Below are 11,731 nucleotides of genomic sequence, written 5' to 3' on the forward strand. Positions count from 1 at the left end.
TTTTATTTATTGAACTGTTTCTATGTTCAAAGTACTGTTTGGTTAAGTGCTTAATGTAGGTGTACTCTGTTCTGTAAAAAGGGAATAAATGAAGATGCAAATTTGTGTCGAAAATATTTTTTAATAATCTTGGCATGTTTTAATCTCAGTTTTCAATTAATTATTTTGTGGTGATTCATTTTTATGATGAAAATATCTCTTACATTGTAACAAACTAGAACATTTCCTAAACCTCACAGCCAGAGTGTCTGTGTATCTAAGTCTGTGTTTCTGTCTTTAGCAAAGTGTCAGCTGGGGGAGAAATAGAATACTTTACAGAAATACACCTTGAGGCCACTAAGACTGCTGACCTTCTGTGTATTCAGACTAATTTGTTTTTAAGAGAACAGTGCAGCAATCAATCTTACTTACTTTAGGTTTCCCAGGTCATCAACTTTTACCACCTAAGCTAAGGCATGACTGTAATTTTAAATTATTTATTATTCTAAGCTGTGAGTTTATGTATGCATATTTATATATGTTATGATAATCATTTGTTGGAAATAGAAAATAGGCTGGAAATAGCTTTATACAATGAAGAGCCACTATGAATGTTGAAAGCAGCATTTGGACATTATTTGATAGTGTATGTTTGTTATCTGGGTACGTTGTACTCAGCCACTTAAGATCTTGAAAATTCTGTTAAAGATTTCTGTAACTTGTCTCTCAATCCTTGACCTTCCTTCCGTGCTGAGCAATAAAAGAGAGAGCAAAGACCTTTGTTAGACAGACACTGAGATATATACAGGGACAGACAAAGATTTCACAAGCCTTCGGGGTAGGCACAGTTTCAGACTCAGTACAACAGACAATCAAGGTCATACTGACATACTTTAAATGATGAACTTAATGAAGGAGAAAAACAGAGAAAGACAAAAGGACAGACAGTAGATCAGACTGAAACACACTAGTTGTGAGATTCAAACCTCTGTAGAAAAACATGACCCCTGACATGTGATATAAATACGACTCTTGACATGTAACCTAAACACAACCTTGGATTATCTCCTTGAGACCCTTTCAGACACCAGTTGAAAGCAATCTATCTCCTGCTTTAGTCAGAACTCGGGTGAGTGCCATAGTTTTCTCGTTCACATTTAGACTAGCGTATCTCACCTTCTCTTTCAGGAAACAAGCAGAGTTCCAGAGAATAGAGCAACACTGGCAAGTGCAATATGTTCATACCAGCTGAGCTTGAGTCAATGCTAGATACATCGCTGTTTCCAGCACCGACCTTCTTGCAGCTGGTAGCCACAGGTGATAATCATGGTTGCCTTCTGCTTTCATCTTTGTGTTCTCTTCAATCACTAATTTTCTCATCCAAGCTTCTGGGCTTCTTTCTGATGCTCTAAAGGTTTGGAAAGGGAAGAAGAGGATACAAAAAATTATAAATGGATTCGTGTTGAGCTCATTCCCAAGGTGACTGCAATTACGTAGACATTTTTATTTTTTGTGAATCTTTTGAGAATCTCATTTCTGGAGACTTCCTTTACATTTATTAACCTTGTCAGACTTATCTTCCTGTTTCTCAGCCACTTGTGATTACCAACTTCAGTCCTCAGGATCAGATATCAGGTGGGTCTTCCACACAGGGTACAATTTGATTTCTTGCCAGCTCTTTCTACCAAGAAAATATACATATACCATATATCTGACACAGATATGTGGTGTGTCAGAAGTATACAAGCATTGTGTGAAGGCCAATCTTCATTGTCAACTTGACTGCATTTAGAATCACCTACAAAACATGACTTTAGCACATCTGTGAGAGTGTTTCCAGAGAGGTTTAACTGAAGAGGTGGCATCCTTCCATTGGGTGGAGTCCTGAACTGAATAAAAAGGAGGAAATGAGCTGAGTGTTGGCATTGCTTCCTCTGCTGCCTAACAGTGAGCCCAATGTAACCAAGCACCTCACAGTTTTTTCATAGTGCCTTCCACGCCATGATTGACTATATTATTTCTTAAACCATGAGCCAAAGTAAAGCTACTCTCTCTTTAAGTTGATTTTGTCAGGCATTTTTTTTTCCTCACAGAAACACAAAAAATAATTAATGCATCTTGCCTCATCAATTCATTGTGAGGTTATTTAATTCCAAATAAGATCAACTTGAATAAGCCCTTCTAAGGAGTGTTTAGTTAGCCCAGGTTTCAATGTTTCATGCCTATTTGAAGAAACACCCAGTTCTTCAAATGATGCCCTTAAAGTCCACTCACTATACCAGAGAGATGGTCTTCTGCCGTGGGTAAATGCTGAGCTATCCAAAAGCATAGCACTCTCCAGAGATATTTCTTCTCAAAATCATTTTCATTTTTTCCTCACTGTTTCTCTTTTTATATTTTCAAAGTGAGCAAATCATATTAGAAAGATACTTCTGTACTTTTTGGAAGGGACAAATTCTGCATTTGGCAATCTGTCTTGTTCACTTTGGCATCTGATATTGAATGAACATACTGCTGCCTCAGCAGACATCAAGGATAACTTCCCCTCACTTCACTGGGAGACTGCTTTGCAGTTTCAATAAGCAGGACAAAGAAATCAACAGTAACCAAGTAATTCTGATGACTGTTAATTGTAATAACAGTACCCAGCATAACGCTGGTTTATACTGTCCTTCCCAGCTTTATTGGGCTAATAAAAATATGATAAATGATGTGCAATATGCAATGTCAAAGTACTCAGTCAATATTTTGTTTTCAAGAACTGTAGAGAAATCATCTTTTATGATTGATGTGTGCAACCATATCCTAATGTTACATTCTTCTTTTTATATTTTCAAGCAGTTTTGACCTTGATTTTCTTTTAAGCCCAATAGTCTGGTTTGTTTTCTGTATGTATTCCCTTCCTTTATTGGGTAACTGAGTATCTGACATTGGGTATTTCTCTATCTTGTTTACTATAGAACAGGGCTTGATAGAGGCTTATACTCCTTGATAATAACCCTTGCCCATATAACACACCTATTAAGTGGGCACCAGGAATACAAAGCTTAAAGAGACAGTTTTCATGTATTAACATCATAACACATGTAAATGGGAGACATTAAATGCTTAATGAGGATTTAAATCCTTAAAATAACCCTGCAGACAAATGTGTTTCTACTTTCCTTTCCATTTGGGGATGAAAAATACTAAACTTAAGAAAAGCAAATAAATTGCCTGGAATTACTGTCTAGTTACTGTCCTATGTCTTTATCTGCTAAGTTTTGTCTAATAACTCGTGTAAGTTCTGTTTGTTTCTAAGGTAGAATTAGAAAGTTTGCAGTGAGTCTGGAAGTGAGCTTTTCCTGGTGGTAATAGTGCGCTCAAAAAACATGGAAATATATTATTATATAATGTTATACATATATTATATATAATATATATATTATTATATAATGTTAAAGAGTGTTGGTTTAAATAATGGCATAAATATTTGCTTACTCTGTGTGTGTGTGCTACCCAGCTTTATTAGGCTAATAAATATATGATATATGATATATGGTATGTGATGTGTGATGTGCGATATGTGAGATAAAATATACAATATATTATATATAATACATAATATGCAATATGTAATATGTGATACATGACATATGATATATAATATAAATATATAATGTATAACATAATATAATATACTTATTATATTACATGTTATATATAATGATTACATAGTATTAAAGTTATATTATTAATTATGTAATTATATATAATATAGTATATAATAATTATATTACTATAAATTAAAATACCACATTATATAGTATACATAATATATATCAAATATATAATATATAACATATATATTTACATTGTATAATGTGGTATTTTAATATCTGTATGCAATGTGAACTAATCAATCCAATTCATATATATATATTTGTTTTGTTTTGGTTTGTTTTTTCTCAAGACAGAGTTTCTCTGTGTAGCCCTGGCTGTCCTGGAACTCACTCTGTAGACCAGGCTGGCCTCGAACTCAGAAATCTGCCTGCCTCTGCCTCCCAAGTGCTGGGATTAAAGGCGTGCGCCATCACCGCCCGGTTCCAATTCATATATTAATCATGCAAATATTTATCATTTTTTGTATAAGAATATTTAATGATATTCTTAATAATTTTCGAGTATATAACACATGGTGATTACATTATTGTTACAGAATTATAATTACCACATGCTATGGTTTGAATGTGAAATGTGGCCTGCACACTCAGGTGTTTGAAAAGCCCCTAGCTGGTGTTGCTGTTTTGGAAGCATCATGTGGAATCTTTTGGAGGTGAAGATCTTTTGTAAGAAAGACACTGAGTAAGGAAGACAGTGAGGCCAAAATCTTTTTTAGATGAGGGAAGTAAGTCACAGGAAGGAGATACATTCATAGAGATGTTATCAGAAGCTTCTTTCTGTCTCTATTTCCTGTCACCTACTTCCTGATCCACCAAGATGTGAGGAATCTCCACTTCAAGCTCTACTGCCATGAGTTGTGCCATGCTTTTCCTGTGTTATGAACTAAAGCCATGGAACAAAATAAGTCTTTTCTCCCTTAAGTTGTTTCTGCCACATAGTTTGGGACAGTGATGAGAAGAGCAACTCATGGATCATATTTGACAGCATACCACTCAGTGTGGTGGTTTGAATGAAATGGTCCCCATAGGCCCCTAGGGAGTGGCACTATTAGGAGGTGTAGCCTTGTTGGATTAGGTGTGGTCTTGTTGGAGGAAGTGTGTCCCCGAAGAGTGGGCTTTGAGGTTTCAGAAGCTCATACCTGGCCCAGTGGCTCGCTGTCTTTTCCTGCTGCGTGCTCATCCAGATGTAGAACTCTCTGCTCCTCCAGCACCATGTGTGCTTGTATGCCACTATGCTTCCCACCGTGATGGTAATGGACTATACCTCTGACCCTATAAGTCAGCCCCAATTAAATATATTCTTTTATAAAATTAGCCAGGATTATGGTGTTTCTTCACATCAATAGAAATCCTAACTAAGACAGAAGTTGGTACCAGGGACTGAGGTCTCGTTGTGATAGGCTGGACCATGGTTTTGTGTGGAGAAATGTGGACTTTGGGACTTTGGATTAGGAAAACAGCTGAATGCTGTACATGGGGATAATGGGCTATCCTAGTAGAAGCATGGAAGACAGTTGTGGTGCTGAGGGTGATTTGGAGCGTGGGAGTCTGGCTCAAGAGGTTTCAGAGGAGAAGAATATTAATATGTGAACTAGAGATCATTATTGGGATATTTTGGTAAAGAATGTGGCTGCTTTCTACCCTGTCCAAAACAAAACAAAAGCAAAAGCAAAAAAGAAACCCCTACCGTTGGCTAAATTGAAGAGTTATGTATTAACAGCAGAGAGTATTTCAAAATAGCCTAGACTGTGTTGTGTGGTTATCAGCGGCCACTTTTATGCAGATCTACAATAAAAAGGAGCAAGCTGAGCAAGGAAAATGCAAAATGTACAGTTTGAACAGAAAAGTGGTACCAAGAAGTTTAATGGAGCTAAGTCCCGTGTTCAAGGAGATAAAAGATTAAAGCAAATCCTGACGCTAAATGGATAAAGGAAGGGTTGACCTCAGGGTAAGACCCAGCTAAGCTTTCAACTTGTGAGAAGGAATTAAAGAAAAGCTTAAGGCCAGGCACAGTGGCATATGCCTTTAATCCCAGCACTCTGGGGCATACTCAGGTGTAACTTTGAGTTCCAGGCCAGCCTTGTCTACAGACCAAGTTCCAGGATAGCTGAAGTTAGGCAGTAAAGGAAACCATCAAAAAATAGAAAGCTGGTGAGAATCTATTTGAAGGAGGTGGCCGTACTCCAGCCCCAGCAAGCTGCAGAATTTAGCCATTTTGGCTGCATGATTCTGTCTTCAGAGTCAAGGATACAAGAAAGGGGTTATGAAATCTCCCTCCACAACTAAGGAAGACACTGAGGCCAAGCATGTGTCAGGGGTGTCCTGGCATGGAGGCCTAGAGAGGACATTGCTTGAAACTGTGAAAGTGAAGCCTGGATTGCCTTGAAGACCCCAAAATGTTGGAGACGCCAAAGCCATAGGATACCTGTCAAGGAAAGCTGCTAACTGTATGTGGAACCAGTCTAACTGAAAGAAATATGCTGTGGTCAACAAAGGTGAAACGAGTTGGAGATATGAAGGGTATTTTGACATCAGACATGAAGATGCAGAGTTTATCATTTTTTCAGCTGGTTTTCAGTCTTTCTTTGGTCCTAGTATTTCCCCACTCTGCCCCTTTTCCTCCATTTTGGAATAGTGATGAATATTCTGTACCATTTTATGTTGGAAGTATGAGATCTGCTTCTTAATTTTATAGGGGTTACAGTTAAGAGACTGCATGATCCCGGAAGAGATTTTGAACTTTGGACTTCTAAACAACGCTGATGCTGTGACAGACTAGGGGACTTTTGAAGTTGGACTAAATGCATTTTGCATTATGACTACAAGTCTAAGGAGGCTGGGGAGTGAAATGTGGTGGTTTGACTGAGAATGGCCCCTTAGATCCACAAGGAGTAGCACTGAGGAGGTGTGTCCATGTTGAAGGAGGGGTGTCACAGGGGTGGGGTAGGCTTTGAGGTTTCAGAAGCTCAAGCTAGGGAAAGTAGCTCATTCCCTTTCCCTGCAATCTGTGGATCCAGATACTGAACTTTCAGCTCCTTCTCCAGTACCATGTGAGCCTGCACGCCGCCATGCTTCCCACCATGATGATAATGGACTGAACCTCTGAATTTATAAGCCAGCCCCAAGTAAATATTCTCTTTCTAAAAAAGTAGCCAAAGTCATGGTGTCTCTTCAGAGCAACAGAAACCCTAAGGCATCCTAATTAATGACTTCCCTAATTAAAACTCTATACCTTTTGATTGACATTTCCTCAGTACCACCCTTGCCATGGTATAAAACAGTACTGTCCCTGAGGTACAAACTCCAAATAATGATACAGAGACTTTTCATTAATTATCAATAATTTAGGCCTTTGCTTAGGCATGGGAACCCAACTAGCTCCTACAAGTCAAATGAATCCATTTATACCAATTCGGTGGAGTAGCTTGTTACTTATCTTCACTCCTTGTACATCTGACCTCTCTGTTTGGCTGGTGAATCTTCTCTTTCCTTTCTCTCCCGGAAGCCCCGCCTAGCCTCTCCTGCCCAGCCATTAGCCTCTAGGCTCTTTATTAGGCAATCAGGGAATGCCTTAGGCAGGTGAGGAAGGACAGAGAGGCAACATACAAAAAGATTCTTCCAACAATGGTGTGTTTTTGTAACCTACAAAATAGGGTAAAAAATATTTTCTAAGGGTTATTGAGAGAATGATCCAGTACATATGAGAATTTAACAAAGTTCATGAAGATCAGTAGGCTTTCAGTTCATGACCTTGACCTTTTTTTTTAATAAAAAAATTCTATTTCCTTGAGCATACTGTACACGAGTACTGTATTTACATCGTTCTGTTCTCTCTCCCCTCCCAGCCCTCCTGTGCTCATTATTCTATCTCAGATCCATGACTTTGTTTTGCTTTAATTATTACTACATACACACACATACACACACACATACACACACACATACATATACACATACATACATATACACACATACACACACGTACACACATATACAGACACACACACATACACACACATACATACGCACACATACATACGTACACATACATACATACATACATACAGACACACACACACACACACACACACACACGCACGCACTTCAAACACTTCTGAGTCCACTTAATGTTTCTCATATGCACCATGTGCTTAGGGATTGGAAATGGGTAACCACTTCAATTGTATTATCCAGTGGTTCTCAACATTCCTAATGGTGTGACCCATTAATAGTGTGGGGACTCCCAACCATAAAGTAACTTTCATTGCTACTTCATAACTGTAATTTTTCTACAGTTATGAATCATAATGTAAATATCTGATATGCAGGATAATCTTAGGCAACCCAACAAAAGAGTAGTCCAAGGGGTAGTGACCCACAGGTTGAGAATTGATGTGATAACCTGTTAGATAATTTATCCCTAGATAAATTGTCAATAATTTATGCCTTACTAGGCATTGGTTTTCATCTAGGGGTAGGGCCCTGTGAGATTTCCTCCTTCCACATTGCCATATAAAAACCTTTTATCATTTTTACTTTACAGAAAAGAAAAATAGAACAACTTTGATTAAAGTTGCTTTATTGATTAATTTCTAGAAATCAACAAAAAAGGTTTTCTAAGCTTAATCCTTTCACTTAGATAATTAATTCTTTCACTTGTGAAATCCATATCCATCCCACTTAATTCAGTGTCTTCAAAATGCAGAGGCTGCTGCTCAGTGAGACTTCCCGTGTGACTGGGGGGACCCCCAGCTTGCAGATGGGGCGTGCTGACCTTCATAAAGAGTACAGACACACAGAGGGAAGCAAGGGAGAAGCTAGGAGTGGACCTGAAGCTCTGAAAGGGTAAGAGGTAATGAATGGGCTGATCAGCCTTCAGTTTAGGGAAAAAAAGCCTTGTAAGGTTTAACTGCTGTCCTTGGATATTTTGTAATCCTCTTATAGTTCAGCTTTTGTTCCCTTTTGGATAAACAATGACTGGCTGGAAGATTATGTCATCAAAATGAATGGAATGCTACTCTATGAAGTTAGTGGACACATAAAATGTGCAATGGATTTTTTTACAAAGTGAAATAAAACCTAATTATGTCTGTTCATTAATTCCAAAAGGAAAAAGCCAGAGATATAAAGTTAAAACTATTTCTTAAGGGTTCAAATCTTTTGTCTTAACTTTAAAAAGAGAAAACAAAATCACCCTCTAAAACATGGGGCAGAGCTTAATGTCTAAGAGCCCTGCTGGTCTATGAGGCCATTTTACTTTGAGAAGCCTACAGGGAGTTAATTCTTAGACATGACAATGTCTTTTGTCCTCATAACAATGGCTGCCTGTTATGGTTTCCCCAGAAAGTTCCCTGGTGTTTACTTTTGCCAAAGTATATCAGATAATTGTCTCCTCAATCTTCTCATCTCTAGCTGAGAAAGGACAGGCTCTGGGAAGGGGTATCTTTTCCTCCACCTCTCCACATATTTGAAGAGGGTAGTGAGAAAAAGAGGAATGTGCTTGCACATTTGGAGGAGAATCAGCTTCAGACATAGAAACAGAAGAGACATAAAGATCTAGCCAGTTGATCTATGTCCCTATCGCCCAACCTTGACATTATAACTGGTAGATGGAGGCTGGGGAGCTCTCAGATACAGAGGAAGAAGATGGAGCCTCTACTGTTTTCTGGCTCATACCAGAATCAGGGAAAGAAGTCAGAGATGAGAGCAAAGAAACTGAAGAATTAAGGAATTGTGATAAAGTTTATTATAGGGGAAAGGCACATACTCAGTGCACAAGTGTGGGCTTCATAAGACAGTGTCTATCACTGGACTGTGGATAGCTTATTTTATGAGATATATTTTAAGGATGTATGTGATGGTTTGAATAAGATCAGGCCCCATAGACTCATGTTTTTGAACGCTTGGCCAATAGAGAGTTGCACTATTAGAAGGTGTGGCCTTGTTTATGGAACTGTGTCACTCTGGAGGCAGGCTTTGTGGTCTCATATGCTCAAGTTACACCCAATGTGGCACACAGTCTCCTTCTGCTGCCTGTGGATCAAGATGTAGAACTCTCAGCTACATCTCCAGCACCGTGTCTGCTTGCCAATGACCAGCTTAACAGAGGCAGACAGCCAAAGAAGGTATGGTGTTGGTGATTGGGGTCATGCTGATAGCAGACAGGGGCCCAGTAACAGCAATGGGCTATTTACATGGTCAGTACTACCAACTGAACAAAACTGAATTGTCTGGAGCTGACAAGAATGGCCAGTGAGAAACTCTGAACTCTTTAACAATTAAGTGTACATACATATAGACACACAAACATACATGTATACATTTGGTGGGGGCGGGGGGCAGAGCCCTAAATGTCACACTCTATTTTTTTCTTTCTGGCCTTTTTATACCTTCTTAGACAAAAGTTCTTTAGAAAATGACCTCATAGATAAAATATTACACAAAAGAGTAGTTACAGAAGGATGTTGATATTAAGTACAAAGCAGTGTTCCATTCTATAAGCTCATTATAAGTTCAAAGCAACAGTTTCACATGGCCTCATTTCATCACAGTGCACACCTGTGGCTTCATCCTTGGATCTCACCTACAATGGATGTTTTCCCTTGATCACAAATTTGTCCCAAACTTGTTTCTCTTTTTGGTGTAATTGTGAAAGCTCATTGTATTCCTTATGATGCAACCTTTACTTACTATTCTATGAGGAGTGGGCACATTCTATTCTTGATTTTAACTTTATTATATCCTTCTGGCAAAACAACTAACACCATCTCTTAAAACTTTCTTCCTAAAGTCAATTCATCTAAACAGCATTAGCTCATGAAAATTCACCTTTATGTTGATCTGTAGGAAATCTGCCCAGTAGAATGAGCTAATGCCCAGGAATTATTAGGCTATGTAATAGTGTCAGGAACGGCATATCAGTAGCAAGAAGCAATCCTGGGACAAAAATCTCTGAAGGCCATGCTTAGCCATCATAGCCATGTCGAGTAGTGGGCCATCTCTAGAAAACTTACTTACTTGCCTTTAGCCTTTCCTAGATGGCTCCTGGCATCTGCCATGCTTTCTGCTATGAGGATAATGAACTAAACCTCTGAAATTGTAAACTAGCCCCAACTAAACATTTTCCTTTATAAGAGTTACCATGGTCATGGCATCTCTTCACAGCAATAGAATTCCTAACTAAGACAGGAGGGGGAGGATTATTCATGAGTTAAGACAGTGGAAAGCAGTGAACTGCAGTAATTAGTCATGGTTTCCCAGGATGCAGCTTACTCCCGTTTTCTGTTCTTACGTGCAGTTTTCTGGTGTGGCACATGTTGTCATGTACTTAATAAGGCCAGACAGTTTTGCAAGACTAATGGTATGAAGACACCACTGTGATGAAGTCAAAACAGCTAGCGATAGTTTAAGTGGACCATATGATTCTAGATTGTTTGCTGTTCTGTATCTGTTTGTGGACACCTGGTTCTTGTGGTAATATGGCTCTGTGGATGTATAAGATTGTAGCCACAATGGAGCTAGTCATCTTTCGTTCCATGCCTGTGGATGTTACCTCAACACTGCTTGCATATCCATTTTAAGTATATGAATGCAGTTTTCCTTAATTTCTAGTAGGAAAGATCTGGAATCATCTGTCACGGTGTACACTATAGTTTCCAGGAAACTCTTTAGGGGTATGAGAATAGCACTGGGTGGGACTGAAATCCTGATTCTCTGATTCAGACAGATTTTTTTTTTTAAAGAGCTCTCTGAAGAAAATAGCTTGTCTTACTTCAGATACAATTCCAGACCATTTCACTGAGCTGGAGTACTGATTTGAAGTGTCTTAAGGTAATTTGGGTAAAAATACAAACTCAAATAGTTAATATAATTTGGAGGCTGTATGTAAGTGAACTACATAGAAGAAGTGAGTTTCCCTGACTCATGGAGAGAATGACTTCCACGGTAATTAGGTGATTTTTCTTTCCCCTTTGATTTTGGTGGCTTGGCATTGAAAATCACACGGAGTACAGAACACTTTCAGAGCCCATTATAGTCATTAAATAATGAACATTCTCTAGTCTCATCAATTCCATTAAGAATGACATCAT

Source organism: Grammomys surdaster, unplaced genomic scaffold (assembly GCF_004785775.1).
Source record: "Grammomys surdaster isolate TR1022 unplaced genomic scaffold, NIH_TR_1.0 126158, whole genome shotgun sequence".
Classification (NCBI taxonomy): Eukaryota; Metazoa; Chordata; class Mammalia; order Rodentia; family Muridae; genus Grammomys; species Grammomys surdaster.